Genomic DNA, 19797 nt, shown 5'->3' with positions numbered 1-19797 from the left:
TCAAATGCTAAAGGCCATGCTGAGCACCCTTTGAATGGTGGCTACGATCTAGAGTGTACTTTTATTTTTTTATTTTATTTTTTTTTGCGGTACGCGGGCCTCTTACTGCTGTGGCCTCTCCCGTTGCGGAGCACAGGCTCCGGACGCGCAGGCTCAGCGGCCATGGCTCACGGGCCCAGCCGCTCCGCGGCATGTGGGATCTTCCCGGACCGGGGCACGAACCGGTGTCCCCCGCATCAGCAGGCAGACTCTCAACCACTGCGCCACCAGGGAAGCCCCTCGAGTGTACTTTTCTTTAATTAAATGAATCAGTGGTGAAGAGCTCAAGCTGGGGTCAGACTGAACAGGGCTCTTAGTCCTGTTTCTCAGGTGTGTGGCCTCGAGTGAGTTTGGTAACATCCTGAGCCTCAGTTTTCTCAGCTTTTTAAGAGTGTTTCCTTTATGCTGGCGCTTTGAGGACTTTATGAGATAATGCCTGAGAATAGTCATCACAGGGTGGGAAGTGCTCAGAAAGTGATGCTGTGAGGGAGGAAAAAGTATTGTCCCTTGACTCCTCTAGGTTCTTGGCTGAGTCACCTCCCCACAATAAAAGGGAGATTTAAAGGAGAAAATAAATTTAATTTAATATTGTATGTACAGGGACCCCAACGATAGAAGACCCAAAGTAGTGACCAAACCAGGCAGCTTTTATACTGTTTAGATAAAGACACAGTAAATCTGTGAAGAATCGACAAGATAAAAAAGTTTGGGGGCTTCCCTGGCGGCGCAGTGGTTGGGAGTCCGCCTGCTGATGCAGGGGACACGGGTTCGTGCCCCGGTCCGGGAAGATCCCACATGCCGTGGAGCGGCTGGGCCCGTGAGCCTGCGCGTCCGGAGCCTGTGCTCTGCAACGGGAGAGGCCACAACAATGAGGCCCGCGTACCGTAAAAATAAAAAAAATAAAAAAAAAAAAAGTTTGGGTTCGGGGTAGTAAATTGATAAAGAAGCAACAAGCTTTGTTTATACAGCCTCTTAGCCCTGAATTCCCTGCCTCTGGTGATAAGGATGCCTTTACCCTCCTGGTACAGAGAAGGTGCCTTACACATGGGAGATTTATTTCCTGCTTTCAGGGGGACAAAGGATGGTCAGAGTTCTCTTGCATCAGCTGTTTCTTAAGTAACTTTAATTTAAAATAATCAATATGCTAAACTGGCACATTTTTAGGTGGCCTTCCCTGAACCCGATCAATGCCAATTATTCTTATCGAGGTAAAGTGAACTTTCCCACCCTCACAATGGCTGTAAGAAAGAGGACTATTAAAGTAAAAAAAAAAAAACTGTATCTATATCTAATTAGCTATCTATATTTTTATCTATATTGTAGGGGAGGAAAAATAATTTTTCCCTCTACCCTTCTAGGTTCTTGGCTGAGACACCCCTGTAATAAAAGACAGATTAACAGGTGAAAAACAAGCAGAAGTTTAATGACGTTTATACCTCCTGATACATGGGAGGGACCCAGGAAAACTGAGTAACTCCCCCCGAAATGGCCCAAGTCACCACCTTAAATACTGTCTCCAGCTAAAGACAAAAGAACATGTTGGGAGGTGAAGAGCCAGTTCTGGGAGGTGACCAGGAAAAGCACAGTGAACAAGGGTGAGGTTGTTATGCAGATTTAAGTCCTTGCCTTCCCCATTGATAAGAGTCTTTGGCGATTTAGAACCATCCTCTTCCTAGAACAGCGAGGGAGACACCCTCACAAGTAGAGATTTCCCTTATAGATGTAAATGTCTCTTATAAAAGGGCAACATCTATGCAGTTTTCAGCGCTTCACTTGTGTCTGCTGTTTCTTAAAAATGACCAGCCTAAAATAATCCTCATGCCAAAGAGACACAATTTGGGTGGTTATATTCTGCTCACCTTGAATATCTCTGTCTCTATCTCCATCTCTGTCTAAGGCCCGGAAACAGATAATATTGTTCCGGATTCTGTGGGAAGCTCAGCATTAGGGCTGTGGATGAAGAAATAGTCTTCTTAGCTCCAGACAATTTTTTCATCTCTAGATAGCTGCAATATTGGGGAGTTTCTATTCTATTCTTTGTGCCAGAGATTTTATCCCATTTCATGGATGGCTGTAGGTCAACAAATAGGTCTATTTTTGTTCTTCAAAAGGCTCCCAAACACCATTCATTTCAAATATAAGTCACCACCCACCTTGCCTCCCTTCCAGCCTCCATCCTTGCCATGAAAATGCTCTGCACACACAGAGCTCAGTGGGGAGGGGGGCGACAAAATTCCTAACACAGACCTGAGCTAAACAGGCACGTTGTCCCACAGGGGAACCATGAGCAAGGAACGCAATCCCTTCCGTTCTGTTCTGAAGGCAGTGCTGGCTGAGTCTTCCAAATCAGTGCTTCAGAAAGTGGTTATTTAGTTTGAAAGGGCTCTGGATGGACCAGGATGCCCCATGTGGCATTTTTCTTGAACTTTCTGGGTGTGCCTGAGGCGTTCTGTTCATCCAGGAACGTTCCCAAGGTCAGCCATGCACTGGGCCACCTCTCCCAACCTCACACCTGCGAAGGCACCATTGCCCCAGCTGTTCCTTGTCACACTGCAGTGATTTTAGTGAGGCTGGACGTGGCACACGGGCCCACATTCACCTCTGGTCCTCAGAGGTGGCCACGGTGCTGGAGCTCAAACCGACCTCCTGTGACTAGAGTCTCCCAGAGGCCAAACTCCAGGACTGCTGGTGCTCAACAGAAATCCCCCAGTGCTGGAAAGGCCTCTCCTAGATCTTCTCAGTATCAAAATGGCGAAAGTCTGAATGGACCTCTTATCTCTGCTTTCAGGGACTTAGTCCCTCAACTGAGCTGGGGAACAAGGGATTTCATTAATTCATCCCGTCTGGCTTCTCCAGAGAAAAGCAAACTCCATCAGAGGATGCAGAAGCCAGGGGTCAGGGGGGTTGGTTCCAGACAGAGGATGGGAAGTTTGGAGAGGAGGAGATATATATCTTTTAATAAAGGCTGAAATGTTAATTTGCAAAAGAGAAAAAAAAATCATTTTCTTTCATTTGGGTGCCAGCACTGGGTAATTATAAAATGGAATGATTTGAGAATTAGGTTTCCTTCTTTAGAAATTACTGGAAAACTACTGAATGTAGAGGCACACTTTGGCCGGGGGAGCGTAGGAAGTCACCTTGCAGTGACATTTGCTCTGGACATCAAGGTTTTGAGGTAACCTGGTGCAGCATTTACTACTGGTGCCCCCATATCCCTTTACAAGGCTGGCGTGCCCACCCCCAGCTGCTGTGGATGGTGGTTGCTAATGGCTCACAGCTGCCCCCTTCTCCAGAGATGGTCTCTCCTTGGCTGATACTGTCACACACAGAGATGGTGGGTGATCACACCTCCCACCCCTGCCCCATCCCCACCAGGCAGCCCATGGTGAGGAATGACCGTTACCAAGGGTCTAAAAGCCCAGCCCCCACTTCCACACAGGACAGCTCTGCTTTACTTTCCAGAGCTCACTGTGGGATCGATTGAAAAAAACCACATCTTTGCTTAAACTTTTCATCTGCCTCATCCTGTATCCTTCATTCCCCTCAGGTTTCACCTGAGAGTTCTCCCTCACTAAATCACATGCCCAAGAATCCTTGCCTCAGGCTCTGCTTCTGCAGAACCCAGCCTAAGACATTGGCTTATCTGGGACGTGAGCAGAGAGCCAGTTGGCTTCTTTGTCAGAGACAGTGTGAAGAGGCCACCCTCCTGTCTCTCCCCAATGATGCCCTCTGAGCAGATGCCAGCTTAATTGTGGGCACATAGACGCTCCTTCTAGAATGAGGCTCTTTTAGTTGCTGAGTATGATCCTTTAACATAAAAAATTGAAAGCAAAAATTCTTCACTGCCTGTGCTCTGGATTTCAGTTGGACTTCTTCATAAAAAAGCCTTAGTCATGTGGGAAGCTGCTGCATAGCACAAGGAGATCAATTTGATGCTTTGTGATGACCTAGAGGGGTGGGATAGGGAGGGTGGGAGGGAGGCTCAAGAGGGAGGGGATATGGGGATATATGTATATGTATAGCTGATTCACTTTGTTGTACAGCAGAAACTAACACAGCATTGTAAAGCATTTATTCTCCAATAAAGATGTGGAAAAAAAATAAAAATAAAAAAAGGCTTAGTCAGTACAGCATGGGATTCTTAGAAGTTTCCTACTAATTAAAAAATGACTTTCCTCCCCACAACGCACTTATACAATGATCTAGCTACTCTAGAAAATTACAACTTTGATGTTCATTCTGTGTTTCGATTCTTTCTGCCAACATCATGACTTTGAAACTCTTGAGTTCCTCTTGGAGCTAATTATCATAGTTTCTATAAGTGGATTAGAATGCCCTTTCCTTTCCAAAAAAAAGAAAAAATCTATTCATATAAACGTTCCAAAGAATGAAAGCTTTTGACTTCATGTTTTGGGGGTTTTATTGGGTGGTTTGATTTAACACCAGTGGGAGGGAGCTTGAGCACGCGGATAGGGAATCATGACAGAAATGCGTAAGGGTAAGGGCAGTGGCTTTCTCCAGTATGTTTTGTCCACTCTGTACTATTCTATCTCCTGGTCTAAAGGGAATGTCTGGGATTAGGTTCCTTCTGTGGAGGCACACCCCGAGATACTTACACTAAAAAAATTATTCATGTCTCATACAATATTTAGGATGTACTAATACTAAAAACAATTTGTTCTTTATCTGAAATGTAAATTTAACTGGGAGTCCTGCATTTTTCTGGCAGTCTCAGGCCCAGCACCTCCAGCCCAGGGCTTATGGAAATGTGGCAGAAGTCACTCTGCGTTCCCCGAGTTAGTAACCCAGCCCCACCCCCTCCTGTCTGTATAATGAGACCACTAGGGAGAAGAAGGTCATTGTTGGCAGCCTTGTGGAGAGAGCATCGTGGGGAGTGAGAAGTTTCCCTTCCCTCCCCACAGAGGAGGGAGGAGGGATGTTTTTCTGTCTAAAGGAAGGAAGGTGTAGAGTTCTTAAGAGCACTTGTATAGATTGAGTTATTGCTCTGCAAGAAGAGGAGATTTTTATTCTCAGGTACTTATCTGCTTGGGCAGTGGCTTTGCTGATGAGGCCCTGTACCCACTGAGCAGGGGGCACAGAGCCAGGAGGCACAGGGAGGGGGGCAGGGAAGCTGACGGCAGTTCCACCATTTGGAAAAGATGAGCCCATAATAGGTAGAGGGGATGCTGCACAAGCTACGTGAACTTAGGCTGGTTTCCTGCCTACACTGCCCCGGGGACCCTGGCAGCAGAGGCCATGAGGCTGGGAGCGGGGGCTCTAGTAGGGCGGAGATGGAGCTGGACCCCCACTTCAGGGAACTTCAGGGAACTGTGGGAGGAACTTCAGGGTTCTGTGAAGAACATCACCCCTGTGCTTGTAAGCACTTGGAGACCTGACACATTGTCTTGAGGTCTTGAGGGCCAGAAGGTGAAGGAAGCCGCCACGGCCAACAACACGGGGTGGGTCTCTGAGGTCAGGGAAGTGATGATCCTTCTGCTCCTCCTCCTGCCTTCTCCTTCTGTTCCTCAGTCCAAGAACCTCAGAAGAGGTGGAACCTAGGAGGGAGGGAGGTGGAATGTGTAAAGCATACCCCTTCCCCCGCCACATACATGTGCTCCGTGCCTTCAGCCACCAGTCTAACGGAGGGTGGGGGGTGGAGAGCTTTGAAGTGCACACGAGATCGAAATTTAAGACTGGTTCAGACCAATTTTAACAATGAAAATTGACTAAATAGTTTGGACTCTCCCCAAGATGTTAAGAGACAGAAAATGTGGATTTGATAAAGTGGGGATAAAAGCAGAGATGGGAAAAAATAGAACACTTTTATGTCTATACTCTGATGAGGAAAGGCACTTAATAAACCAATCCCATCTAGCAAAGTGGAGTCCAAGAAATGTAGAAGTTCCCTGGTGATGTGACAGCTGGGGTCCCAGACTGGCCACCCAGGGAGGGGATGTGGTCTGGTTGCCCCCATCCGCCAACAGAGTGTGGTGAGAGGGCGAGGCTGAGAGGCACCCCTACCACTCTGGAGAAGCCTCAAGAATTCTCCTTCCTGAAGATGCACAGCTGAGCCCAGCCGGCACCGGCACCAAGGGAACAGGGAAGGGAGGGGTCTCCTGAGACCACATCTCAGACTGAGATGGGGTCTAGATTTGGATTTGAAAGTATGTGAGTGACAACTATATGAATGTGGGTGACTTTTAAAATGAAATTGCAAATGGCTTCTCATAACCATAAAAGTTTAAGTTGGTAAACTGCACCAGTTATCATTCAAATCATCTCTCTTTGATATTGGAAAATTTCCAGCTTATATTTAACATGGCTATGAGTATATGTGTATATAAATGCCTGCACGTAAAAATGCTGTTAGCAAGGTGGATTCTGCAATTCTCTTCCAGTTCTGATTGCATTCTTATGAATTAAAGTTCCAAGGTGCAAACGCAGCCGACAGCTGTGCTGGTGATGTATGAGGCAGGGCTGGACCCAGTTCACATTTCCAAGCTTGCATTTGCTCTTAGGGGCTTAGTGAGCTAAGAACTTGCAAATGTCGGTGAAATGGGAGCCCTGACACATGGTTGCTGCTTGGAAGTGGATCTGATTAAGGAGCAGGCCCTGCTTTTCCATCGTCAATTCCAGTCCTGGCTCTAAGCACCACTTTCTTCAGCCCCAGTGCTTTACTTTTCTTGCTGCAGAAGCTGTCAGAGCCCTTTTTCCTTCTTACTAATCCATGATTTACAAGGGTGGGTAATCATATTTTCATTGATCTTGTAAATCAGAGCTTCCTGTAACTAGCCCCTTCCCATCTACGATAATCACTGAAGTCACATGGGCTATCACACGTTTGCAAAGTTTGAAGGAAAGAGCCAGTATTTTACAATCATAGTTGGATTGAGTATTGAGGTCAAAAGCAAGGTTAGCAAAATTCTCTTATCTTTTTTTCCTGCCTGGCATTGTAAGGTAGGGTGATTTTTAGGAGAGGATTGTCGTTAAATAACTTCTATCTTCTGTAGCTTTGTGCCCTTGAGAAAATTATTTAACCTCTTTGCGCCTTAGTCGTATCATATTTAAAGAGGATAATAATAGTATCTAACTCTTAGAGTTGTTGTGAAGATTAAGTGGCTTTTTATGGATCTGTATGTAGGTATAAACATAGGTCTAGACACGGATTCGGAAGTATAGATATAGGTAGAACCTTAGATTTATTCCTAGCACATAGAAAACTTTTTTTTTAATTAATTAATTTATTTGGCTGCGCTGGGTGTTAGTTGTGGCACGCAGGATCTTCGTTGCAGCACGTGGGATATTTTAGTTGCGGCATGCAGTATCTTTAGTTGCAGCGTACAGGATCTTTTAGTTGCAGCAATGCAGGATCTAGTTCCCTGACCAGGGATCGAACCTGGGCCCCCAGCATTGGGAGCACAGAGTCTTAGCCACTGGACCACCAGGGAAGTCCCGCACGTAGAAAACTCTTAATAAATATTATTATCACTGTCACTGCCACTACTATTATTATCAGTTTTCAAGATAGTAAGAGGCCGTATTGCATAGTGGAAAGAGCACACATAGGTTTTAGAGGAAATGAATTCTCAAGGCATGGCTCTTGAAAGATGTCTTGAAAGACATCATGAAAGATGTCATGGCTCCTGACATCTACTGCCAGGCCTTGGGCAAAGTAAAGGACCCCTCTGAGCTTCAGCTGCTGCACCATCAAGTGGGCAAAATAATGCCTTTGGTACAGAATATTCAATGAGGATAGTGAGGAGTGAATAAGATAACATGTGTAAAAGTACTGGTGCCCAGCCGTCCTCAGTGTATGTTAGCTACTTCCTCTGTTTTTAGAGGCCAGGATGACACCAAGTTTTGCATATTTACACTCATTTTTTTGTCTTAAAATGTTTCACCCTTCTCCTCCGTCATTTTGAGGACACAAAATACATGATTGCCCTTGACTCAATTCCACCTCATTCTCCTCTATGCAGGGATGAATGTATACCAGTACCCAGTGGTGGAGCTGAATGACCCACCTTGTCTTCCAGGACCAGCTGAGTCTGGCTAATTAACTTAGTGAACATATATGCCTAGGTAAACATGTGAGAGGGATCCCTTTTTCTTCTTAGAACCTTCTACTGGAGGAGAACAGTTCAGGCCACGGCCAAATCTGACCCCACGCGGTTTGAGCTTAGGGACCTTCCTGATTGTAGGCCTGGAGGGTAGGAGGCTCAATCATGGTGTCTGTTCTCTGCTAGAGGAGCCTGGGCAGGGGAAGGGGGTCGCACCACCTCATGTCTTTCCCCCGGCTACACACTGGAATCACCCAGAGAGCTTCGGAAAATCTCAATACCCAGGCGGCACCCAGTGCAATCATATCAGAATTTAGAAAAGACATTTGGGTGATTCGGATGTGTGGTTAAGATCAAGAACAACCATCCTAGGTCACTCCACTAAGACCTTCACACGCAGGGAAATGCCTTTGTAATTACACTGCCCTTTAAGGGAACCTCTAATTCTATTTAACGTGTGCTAACTCTTCTTGCTTTTTGAGCTACCAACCTATTTTTTAAAATTCTGATAAATTTTATTGAGGTACTGGTTTACGTAGAATTAAAAAGCATCTATTTTAAGTGTATAATTCAATGAATTTTAGCAAATATACACATACACTGAAGAGTGGCAGAAGATGCTATCCCAAAATATGCCACTTTGGCATAAGAATCGAGTTAAAGGCACTTGAAAAACAGCATAGACAAGAAAAACACTCTGATCTTTCTTCTTTTTCTCAAAAGCAGGAGATGAAATTCCCATGTGAAAGATGTCCTTCCTGTAGCAGAAGGAAAGTAACATTCTTATTGTCAAGGATGAGAAGTTGAGACTGAGAGACTTCTGTAAAATAGACCTTGTTAACATCATTCTTATTTTCCTCGAGCTTCCCAAAATAGTTCAGTTACTTTTCCACAATTACCTCTCTTGTTCAACCTGCTATAAAAACCTGTAGGTTTTTCCATTTCTTTGGGTCTTTATTCCTTATGAGGGATCTTGTGTCATGTGAAATTTATGTACATTTGGGTGCTTTTCTTCTGTTAATCTGTCTCTCATGTCAGTACAATTCTCAGGGCCAGCCAAAAAACCCTGGGAGTGTAGTATTAAAAATTTGCTTCCGGGCTTCCCTGGTGGCACAGCGGTTGAGAATCTGCCTGCCAATGCAGGGGACAAGGGTTCGAGCCCTGGTCTGGGATGATCCCACATGCCGCAGAGCAACTAGGCCTGTGAGCCACAACTACTGAGCCTGCGCGTCTGGAGCCTGTGCTCTGCAACAAGAGAGGCCGCGACAGTGAGAGGCCCGCGCACCACGATGAAGAGTAGCCTGCGCTCGCCGCAACTAGAGAAAGCCCTCGCACAGAAATGAAGACCCAACACACCCAAAAATAAATAAATAAATAAATAAATTTATTTTAAAAAAGAAAAAAACAGATGCTGTCACTGTAGGGTTTAACTGACTAAGCTTTAAAAAAAAAAAAATTTGCTTCCCATATGACACTCATGTAACCACCACCACAATCAACGCACAGACCATTTTCATCACACCAAAAGGTTGCCTTGTGCCCCTTTGCAGTCAGTCCCCCGCCCCTCCAGCCCCATCCAGGAAACCCATGTGTGATCCTGTCATCTGAGGTTACAATCAGGAGTGTATGGTGGGTACCATTTTGTGCCTGGTGTGTTTTGCTCAGCAAACTGAGACTCATCCATGTCGTTGCCTGTATCAATAGTTCATTTTCTTATTGCTAAGTCAGAACCCATTCTGTGAATATTTTACCACTTCTCATCCATTCACCTCTTGGTGGATATATACCAACCTAATTTTGGTGCCACTTTTTGTTGTAATTCTCTCCCCCCGTTTCCTCTCATTTCATTTTACAGTGAAAACAGGGAAGGTGATATTTCACCAGAGCTGATATTTTTCTATGAATTCCTGGGTTAGGTTCAGGCAACATACTTAGTGGTAACTGGGCACATGGTCAAATTGCTCTCCCCGGTATAAAGTGGACTCACCCAGCCTCACCCTCTGTTTTACTGAGCGCTCAGATCCCTTGGCTTCAGTGAACTTGTGGATGCTGATTCTGGGCTGCTATTTATTCCATTATACTCAAGCTCAGTTATTCACTAGGAGCTTAAGTGACTCATTTCATAATCTTTCTTTGGCTACCTACACTTAACTTTTGTGTTTTATGATATCACAACAGAATGGACAGGTTCAGTTATGTAGCTGATTCATAAAGCCCTTAAAATGTCTCCAAGCTGCCAATTAATTCCCCAGAGTTAGTTTTATAAGCAAACTGGTCACACAAACACACACACATTTTTTATATATATATATATATATATATATATATATGTATGAGAAGTGCATTATACGTACATAAACTTTTCACTTTATATTAGGAAGCAAAGGCTTTGCCAGTAAAGTCTCTTTTAAACATTTTTACTGGCTGCATATTTATCTTTTGAGTAGTTTGACAGTGTTGTGTAAAGTTAAATTTATACTTGCCATATGATCTGGTTATCGCCCCAAACCTATATGTGAATGATTACAGAAGTTTTATTTGTAATTGTCAAAAATTGGAAACAACCCAGATGTCCTTCAGCTGGCAAATGGGTAACAGACTATGGTACAATTGTACCATGGAGCACTACTGGGCAAGAGATAGGAACATACCATTGAACAAGGCGACAGTGTGGATGAATCTCGAAATGTATTGTGCTAAGTGCAAGAGGCCTGACACAGGACTATGCAGTCAGTGCTCCACATCGGGGATTCTCCTCGCAGATACAAAGGACCGACTGTACTACACCATTGTACATAAGGGATATGAGCATCCACAGGTTTGATATCTGCCAGGGTCCTGAGACCAGTTCCCCGTGGATACCAAGTGATGACTCTATGCGATCTCATGTATATCACATTTTAAAATAGATAAAACTAGATGATCAGAAAGCAAATTAGTAGTTGCCAGGGTTTAAGGGAGGAGAGTGTTTGAGTGTAGAGGGGAAGCATGGAGGAATGTTTGGAGGTGATGAAACCTTGGTACCTTGGTTGTGGTGATTGTTATACAATGCTAGGTATTTGTCAAAGCTCACAAAACTGTATATTCCCTGGAGAAGTGATTTTTACTCTATTCAACTTTGAAAAATAAATTTTTAAATGGTAGCCTAAATTGTTCTTCTGCCTTCAACCATATCCCAGCCATACTCTCCACCCAAGTCCTCTCCTTAATTCTATATAAGCAGAAAACGGGGACAGGGAGAGGGAGAGGGAATGGTTAAGTCCTGAGTCCCTGGCTTCGCAGGAGTGCTGCTGTGTGTTCTCTCTCGCACAGGGGCTTTATTAGGGTGATGTGGACTTGGATATCTGTCTGCAGCACATGTGCTGATTTTGCTGTCCTGTGTCTTTTTGGGGAGGTGGAAAAGAGAATTGAAAATTGCAGGGTGGAAAGAGAGGGCAGGCACAGAATGTGACTCTGCTTTTGATGTGACAAGGAGAGATGAGTTTACCATGAGTGTGGCTGAATTGTTTTTCTGCCACCCATCCACGAGGAATGTTAGCCAGGTAAGAATACCTTAGTAGCAAGAGGCTTTGGGTTCTGACAAGTGAAAGGGACTTTGAACAGATGAGAAAAAGAAACTAATGATCCAATAGTTTCTAGCTTCTGTCACTGGCAAGGCAGTGGCAGGGTGACAGAAATGGATTAATCAGAATGAGGGACACAGATAAAGAAAAGCCAAGGGTTTAGTTTTCTATTTGTCTAGATCCCTATAAAACACTCAAGTAGAAGAGACTCTGTATGCAAGTAAAATCCAGTTTTGGGGTTTTGAGAAGGATTGGTCAAGGGAGGAGATGTAGAGCGGCTTAACTTTCAGCATCGAGCCATTCTGACAGGCTTCAGGTAGGAACGACCCACCTTGTCTCAGCCACTCTGACCCTAATCTCTCCCACTTCCCTTCCTCCACTGTGCTCCCTCGTAGTGCCAGACAAGAAAACCCAGGGCACTGGTCAGAGGCCTGGGACACAAGACAGTTGCGTTGCAACTGCTCTTCCCTTACAATTCTATGTCCACCTTTCTCTCTCCCTCTCTCTCTTTTTTTTTTTTTTTTTGGCTAAATTGAATATATGATTGAATTTTTAAAGCAGTTTGGACTTTTTAAGTGGTCAGACAATTGAAAAGTATAGAATCTGTCCAAGATCAGCAATAGGAAGGGAAATTGAACAAAGAATGGCCAAAGAGAATGACTTGGGAAAAAGTCAAATAGTTTCACACTTGTGCCCAGCCAAGTTCCGAGTGTTCAGTAGGTCTGCTTTGACAGATAGTTTCACATCAAGTACCTTTAGAACACGCAGGTCACGGCAGCTGAGAAGCAGCCCTCCTTTCAACTTCCCCCTGGTTTAAGACACCTTTGTGCTCTGGGATCCAGTCCCAGATATAAAAGGTGTTTCCTAGGCCAAGGGAAGTTACAGGATTGATTCCCCCTTGGGAACATTTTGGAGGCAATGTGTCAGGGATCTAAACCAGATTTGCCTTTGACTTTTAGGACACAAGACAAGACAATACATTGATGATGTTGGTTTACCCAGCAAATCTCAATTATGAAAGCAAGAATTGAAATGCATTGTGTGCCCACAATGATAGCCTTGGATACACCCTGGCTTATGGAATTCCCACAACCGTACAAGAAAGGATTATGATAAGAAGGTGAAAGCAAAGTAAAAAGATAAAGTAACTACCCCGTGCTATATAGCTAGTAATATCAGTTCTTGAATTTTTTCTTTCTTTACAAACTGTGTTACTCTACAGAGTAAGAGAAGTAAAGCCTCAGGTCACCTTTATCAATCTGTTTAAAACAACAATGACAATAATGTTTCCTTTCATCCGCTACCACCTCTGATCTGCCCACCACCCCTTCCTTTCATCACATCTCTCGGCAGAGGGAAGCTGCAGCTACCAAGGTTTTCTTCAAGGTTTGGGTGCAAAAGGTCTCACCAAATGCCAAGAGTTGGGACAGTTTGCTGTTTGTTCAGTTGAGCCTCAGATAAAGTAGGTGTTTTTGCATTTAGGGAAAATACCTCCCTTCAACATCAGAATAACACTCAGCTACCTGAGCATCACATGCTCACCTGATTGGAGCCACACAAGAATAAGGATGGTGAGAGTGGTTGGTTTGAATCTCCTGTCTCTCACTGACCCTCGGGTCGGCACTGTGCACTCACAATTCACAGTTCACAGTCCCAGCACTTTCCAGGATGCTGTACACAGGATCACTCTCTCTACAAACACCCGTGACTCCCAGCCTGAGGGCTTCCTCTGATTCCTGGAGCGAGCTCAGCCTGTCCTGGGGTAGGCGAGCGTGCCAAGGGTTCCATGCCATAGAGCCACCCTCTACCAGTTACGGATGGGTGTTGCCGGGTAATACCCCAACTGCTGCATCCCTTGTATGAAACACTCTGAAAGGTCTTACCCAGTCTCCCTGAGGAGCCCCAAAGGAGTGCACCCCATTTGTTCACAGAAACATCCTGCTCATGAATGCATCCTATGTTCCTTTCCTTTTCTTCCCTTTCCCACTTCCCCATGCCCCTACCAATGCTTCCTGGAATCACCTCCAAACCACTACATGCATCCAGTCTTTGTCTTGGGGTCTGCTTAGTGGGAATTCACCCTAAGACACATTCACTTGAAAGAATGGAGGAAATTACCACATTGTGAAAATTGTTTTTTGTCTCTTATGCTCTCTCTCTTTGCATCTATCATCATGTATGTTAAACATGCAAGCAAGGAGACTCTTCTTTCTAAACAAAATCTTGTTTTATTAGTTGCAAGTTATGTTTCCCTTCTGAATCCATCATTTGTTACTTTCTAGACACACAAGGGCATCTACATGGCCCTACAGATATTGTGCAATTTCCCCTCTACTTTTGTTCTTAAATACCTCTTTGTGCTAAATAACCTCTTTTGGTTCACCTGATCCCAGGGAACTATTTCAAATGGTTTGAAAAGTTTCAAATGGGGATTGTATGCTCGCTCCTCCCAACCATTACACCATGGCTTAATGGAGATAACAGAGTAACAGACTTGGGCTGGTTGTCCCAGAGCATTGAAAATTGCAGTAGACAGGCAGTGGTGGGTAAGGGTGGGAAATTATGTGGCATCTTTCTAGAAAGAAAGAAATGACTTGACGTGGTTGAGTTCCACTTTCTTATGGGGGTGGCAGGCAGAGCTGTGCCTCCTGGAATAAAAAGGAAAGCAGAATACCTGCATGGAAGCACTGTGTGTGTGTGTGTGTGTGTGTGTGTGTGTGTGTGTGTGTGTATGTGTGTGTTGGTGTGTGATCATGGGCACACATTTGTGACAGGGGTCCACTAGAGGGAGAAGCAAACTCTGTGATTTTTTTTAAGCAAAATATCTAAGCACCTGCCATGGTTACTAAGAGTTTGGGGCCTGTCTATCTACCTATCTGTCTATTGTCATCCATTCATCTATCTATCCACCTATCTATCTATCTATCCATCCATCTCTTTACCTATGAGGGTTCTGTGACTTTCTCTCTCCCAGGCTCCCTGTTTCCTTTTTTCCTCCTCAATAATTGAAGGGTGTGTGAAACATGGTGAAGTTTGGGAGCAGGAAGACTACAGTTACTAATAATTCTCATACTTTTAAGGAGTGAATTTATCACTCCAGCTTTTGTGTGAAGTAAATCATAATAATCCCCAACATCGTTGTTTTGCCCGGTAGTGGATATCCTGCTCAATGGGGGACGTCCCCACCCAACAATTTCCCGCCACGACAGTGATATCACCCTTGCTTTCCCCTCACTCCTGCTCCTGACTGATCATGGTGCTTTCCTGCGAGGCCCTGTGCAGTATGGCATATCCCCTCCTCTTGGGAATTGTAAGCAATGAACTTTTCTCTTAACGCTAACATTGATAACATTGACCTCTCCTTGTTGTCACTTAGTCATACCTACAAATTAAGTCCCAGGTACATTTTAAAACAGATATGCTCAGCTGGGCAGCAAGAGAGCAAACCCAATCACTTAAGCTCTTCTGATGATTTAATTGTCTGTCTCTCCTACTAAACTGTTAGTTCCGTGTGTATTTCGCTCACCTTTATATTCTCATTGCCTAATAAAGTGTCTGGCACATTGTAAATTCTTGATAAATATTTATTGATTGAATGGACAAAATAGGAAGCCTGTGTTAGATGCAGCCTAGTACCCTAATGCAAATACTTAACACAAAAGCTGGAATAATAAATTCACTCCTTAAAACTATGAGAATCATTAGTAACTGTAGTCTTCTTGATCCCAAACCCCACCATATTTCACACACCCTTCAATTATGAAGAGGAGAAAGAGGAAATAGGGAGCCTGGGAGAGAGAAAGTCACAGAAACCTCATAGGTAAATAGATGGATAGATAGATAGATGATAGATAGGTGGATGGATGAATGGGTGGATGGATAGATAGATAGATATGCCCCAAACTGTTAGTAACAATGGCAGGTGTTTGGATATTTTGCTCAAAAAAAAAACCCAAAAAAACCCCCCAGAGTTTGCTTCTCCCTCTAGTGGAGCCCCTGTCACAAATGTGTGCGACACCCATGATCATGGGTTTGTGTGTTGGGGTTTGTGGTTAGAGAGTTTGTAATATGATGTCTGTGCAACCTGCAAAAACACAAGGACAGTATGGATGTAACAACTTAGCTGTTAGTTTGGCCCATACTTTCAAGATGTCAAATCATCAATTACAGAAAATCAAGAATTATTATTACAGCAGCCTAGATCAGCAGTACCTGCCCCCCCCAACCAAATGACCCGAATATATTTGAGAAATGGATGCTTATTGTTTTATGCCACCAAGAGGTTTTGGTTGTTACACGCCAATGGCTGATCAGTACAGCTTACTTGACAGTTGTAAAGAGTTGACCTTTGCAAAGAGTAATCCAAGAAGATAAATGCCCTGACTTCATTCTCATCTCTCCCTTCAATATCCTTCCAGAGGTCAGAGGGCAAAGGAGACCATTCATGTAGTCCATATAGATTAGCCCTCTGGGATGGAGAACAGGGAGATGGAGGTGGAAGTGGGTCTGGAGGGGAAATGGAGGCCGTCCAGCTCAGAGACCCAAAAGGTAAGAAAGAGTTAACTTGTGAAGGGAGAAAGTTCTAAGCTAACCATACAGCATGTGTGAGGTCCTTAAGTGGGAGGCAGCAACGGTGTCTTGGGAAAAAGGCTGGTGTGTCAGGAAGACAGAGAACAAGGGGAGACAAGTGATAATGGGGTAGACAGGGGCCTTTCTTTGTACCTCCGTGAGGGTGGATAAAATGTGCATTATTTTGCCCTGTATCTTAAGAGGGTTTTCAGCAAGGATAGTGGGTGACATCATTTTATTTATGTTTTTAAAAAGGCACTCTGGTTGCTGGACCAATAATGGATGAGAGGGGAGAGGAGGAAATAGGAGGAGGCCAGCTGAGAGGCCATGGAAGTTTATATCTTTTTTTTTTAATTCTATTTTTTTATTGAAGTATAGTTGATTTACAATGTTGTGTTAGTTTCAGGTGTACAGCAAAGTGATTCAGTTATACATACATATATATCTATTTTTTTTCAGATTCTTTTCCCTTACAGGTTATTACAAAATACTGAGTATAGTTTCCTGTGCTATACAGTAGGTCCTTGTTGGTTATCTATTTTATATATAATAATGTGTATATGTTAATCCCAAACTCCTAATTTGAAGTTTATATCTTTAAACACTGTATCAGCATTAAGGATTTGTGAGTACCGCGGAGGGGCAGTTAGGCTAAAGCCAGGACAGAACTAATAAGAGCTGTTTCCAACAACAGGGCAGAAGTTAGGCTGGCCCCTGTGGCCTGAATGAGGGAAACAGTCCTTTCCAGCTGGAGAGACCTGTGTCAGCAAATAGTTTCACAGAAAGTCCCCAAGTGATTAAGGAGGATCACTCTGCTTCAGGGAAAGCACCTGTCCAAGGGGCCTGAAAGTGATGACTCAGGGCCTTTGAACTCCTGCTACTTGGCTTCCTTCCAGGGCTGGTTTGAAGGATGCTTTTCATTTGCTCTTTCTGTTTGGCTGCCCGAGAAGAACGAGAGTGGAGGGAAACTGCTGGGAGCCTAAAGGTAAAAGCGCAGGACCCTTCATCTCACCTCTGTCCTCAGCTACTGCTGCCACTCCCTCACTGCCCCTTGAGGGACTGGTCCTGAGGAAAACCTGCAGTTCCCTGTGGGACCTCCATGCCATCAGCTTGGCAGTCACTACCTGAGCCTCCTGCTAGTTGCCTGATGACAGAGAGAGAGACTGAGAAACCATCCTGGACCACAGCTCTTCAAGTCCTCACTTCCCTCTCCTGCCTCTGTAGAGTGAAATGGAAAGAGAGGGTTTTTTTTAATGAAGTATTGATAAAATTATCTGCAAACACATAAAAGTAAACTTTGGCAACAGTCAGAGAGGTATGGAATACATTTTCTGACATAAAAGTTTTATGTCAGTATATTGGTCAGTTATCGCTGTGTAAGGAAGCACCTTGCATCTCAGTGGCTTTAATGAAACAAGTCTTAACTGTTGTTCATGTATTTGTGAGTCAGCTGGTGCTTGGCTGATGAGGCTGGGCTGGGATTGACAGTTGTACTTTGCACTGTGTGTCTGGGGTTGTCTGGGGCAGTTTTGCTTCAGACTGCAGTGGCGGGGGTGACTGTGTCCACATGAATCCCTCTTTCTCCCAAGACCGGGGGCTGGTCAAAGTACACTTTTCTCGTGGTGACAGCAGAACATCCACTGGACAGGTTCCTGCTTGTGTCACATCAAGGCAAAGTACTGGCCAAACCCAAAGTCAGCAGGTGAGGAAATTTACTCTGCCGGTGGAGGGAGGGGTAGGTGTAAAGTCAGTGGAGTATCACTGAGAGTTTGATTAGAGAAGCAGAAGTACTGTGAGTGACATAGAATAGGGGATTTGGTGTAGGGACTGAGGCTTATGCAGTTGTGGGAGCTGGTTAAGAAGTCAGTGTAAAGCTGTTGCCTCCATTGATCCTGAGGTAGTCAGGGCCAGCAGCTGGAAGGGAAAGTCAGACAGACTGCAGGTCAGAGCAAGGACTACCTGGAACCTACATCAGCCTCTGTCTCCAAGCGTGAAGACACAGTGACTTGTAGGGAGGCTGGTGCCCTTGCTGGTGTGTGTGTGGCCGGCCGCACACATCGCTGGCACAGGAGCTGCAGAAGGTGAAGGAGGATTTCCAGCAGGAACTGGAGGACCTGTGGGCTGGCTGTCCTCCGTGCCAACAAGGGGAGCATGCAGGGCAGTGACAATGTACGGGGGCTGCAGCGGCGCCAGGCCTGACACACACCTCCAGAACACAGACAGTGGCTGCTGCTTTACTTCTCTTTTCCAAAACTCACATAAATTTTTCTAGTGGCCAACTTCATCCAGGACCAGACAGAAGAAAATTTTGGGAAATGGAGTTCCAATTTAGTTAAGCTGACAAAGCAAAGTGGCCACATATGGAAAAGGGTGTGAATTCAGGAAGAGATAAAATATTGGGGCCAGTGATGCAAATGACCACACATAATAACTGTAGGGAACTGACTCAGTACAGGAGAGGACTAGTTGCCTGCCAGTGTCCATTCTTGCTTATTGAAACCAAAGATTTCAATGCCCTTCATCGACTTTATAAATTGTGCTTCTCTCTTCTGTGGAGAATGCAATAAATGTGGCTGATGGTGGGGCTGTTGGACGCAAGAGGGCAAGTTAGGTGGTAGAAGAGTATAAGGAGCCGGCCCCTGGGCGGAAGGTTACAGTGCTGTTGCCAGTTCATACGATGCCTGCTGACTATGCCATATCCTTGCTGCAAGTAAAGAGGAAATAAGGGCCACCCCATTTAGGTTTATCCTTGGTAAGGGTTATACAGAAGCAGCTGGGCCTATAGAGGCAGAAAAATGTCAAATGACCAAGAAACACTTCAGGCACTGAGGAAAGAGCACTAGATTAGGGGTCTGGAGACCGGGGTCCTACTTCAGAGGGACCACAACTAGTTGTAAAACTCTGAGTCGGTTAAGGTATTGCACCTGTTTCCTCATCTGTAAGTGGAAGTGTTGGACCAGAAAGCTTTCAGGCTGCCTTCTGCATATTATGAGCCAAATAAGACCTTAGTCCACTCCTGTGATTCCCACTCTCCTACATGCTGCCATGCTTCTCTGTTGGTGTCTATTTGCGGCTGTGCTTAGACATTGGGGGAGGGGCAGAGATACCCAAATTAGGCACCCAAGTCCTGGATTCTCTTGCTAGAAAACCTGTTATCACTTTGTTTAGTACAATTTGCCTTGTTTGTGTCTTCATTTCTCCAACCTCTTTTTCAAGGAGGTATTGGTACAGGAACATGTGAACTGCACTCTGCTCCTTGGAATAAATCAATTGTTCAAAAAAAAGGGATTGTGCTAATTCTTTCTTCCTGCAGCAGAGAGAACAAATGAAGTGAAGGGGAGGGAAGAAGGATGGTTATATGGTGCTAGGGGTGGTAAGGATTGGGGGTGGCATGTTGGAGGGAAAATGAGAGAAAATAAATCCTTGCAAAACCTAACAACAAGCCCAACTAGTTTTTGGTGTTGGAGCACAGAGTGGTACACATGTGACAGTGTGCATCTCTCCAGCTGGACTTTTTTTTTTTAATTGAAAGTTTTAAGATCAGGGAATGCATGTATAGCCCTGCT

General features: G+C 44.6%; 1 protein-coding gene across 14 annotated transcripts in view; it reads left to right on the top strand.

Moving 5' to 3' along the window:
- GADL1 (glutamate decarboxylase like 1) overlaps positions 1 to 19797 on the top strand; it is a 687722-nt gene that overhangs the window by 359654 nt on the left and 308271 nt on the right. Inside the window, exon 1 of one of the 14 annotated variants that reach the window (XM_079933913.1) lies at positions 15915 to 16210. The exons of the other annotated variants lie outside the window; for them this stretch is intronic. The gene's annotated coding sequence lies outside the window, so the exon portion shown is untranslated. Of the gene's footprint in view, positions 1 to 15914; positions 16211 to 19797 lie in introns of those variants that run through there. 14 annotated transcript variants of the gene reach the window in all.

This window comes from Stenella coeruleoalba (genome assembly GCF_951394435.1).
Source record: "Stenella coeruleoalba genome assembly, chromosome: 10".
Taxonomy (NCBI): domain Eukaryota; kingdom Metazoa; phylum Chordata; class Mammalia; order Artiodactyla; family Delphinidae; genus Stenella; species Stenella coeruleoalba.
The sequence above is the reverse complement of the archived record's forward strand: the minus strand, read 5'-3'. Positions and strand labels throughout refer to the sequence as shown.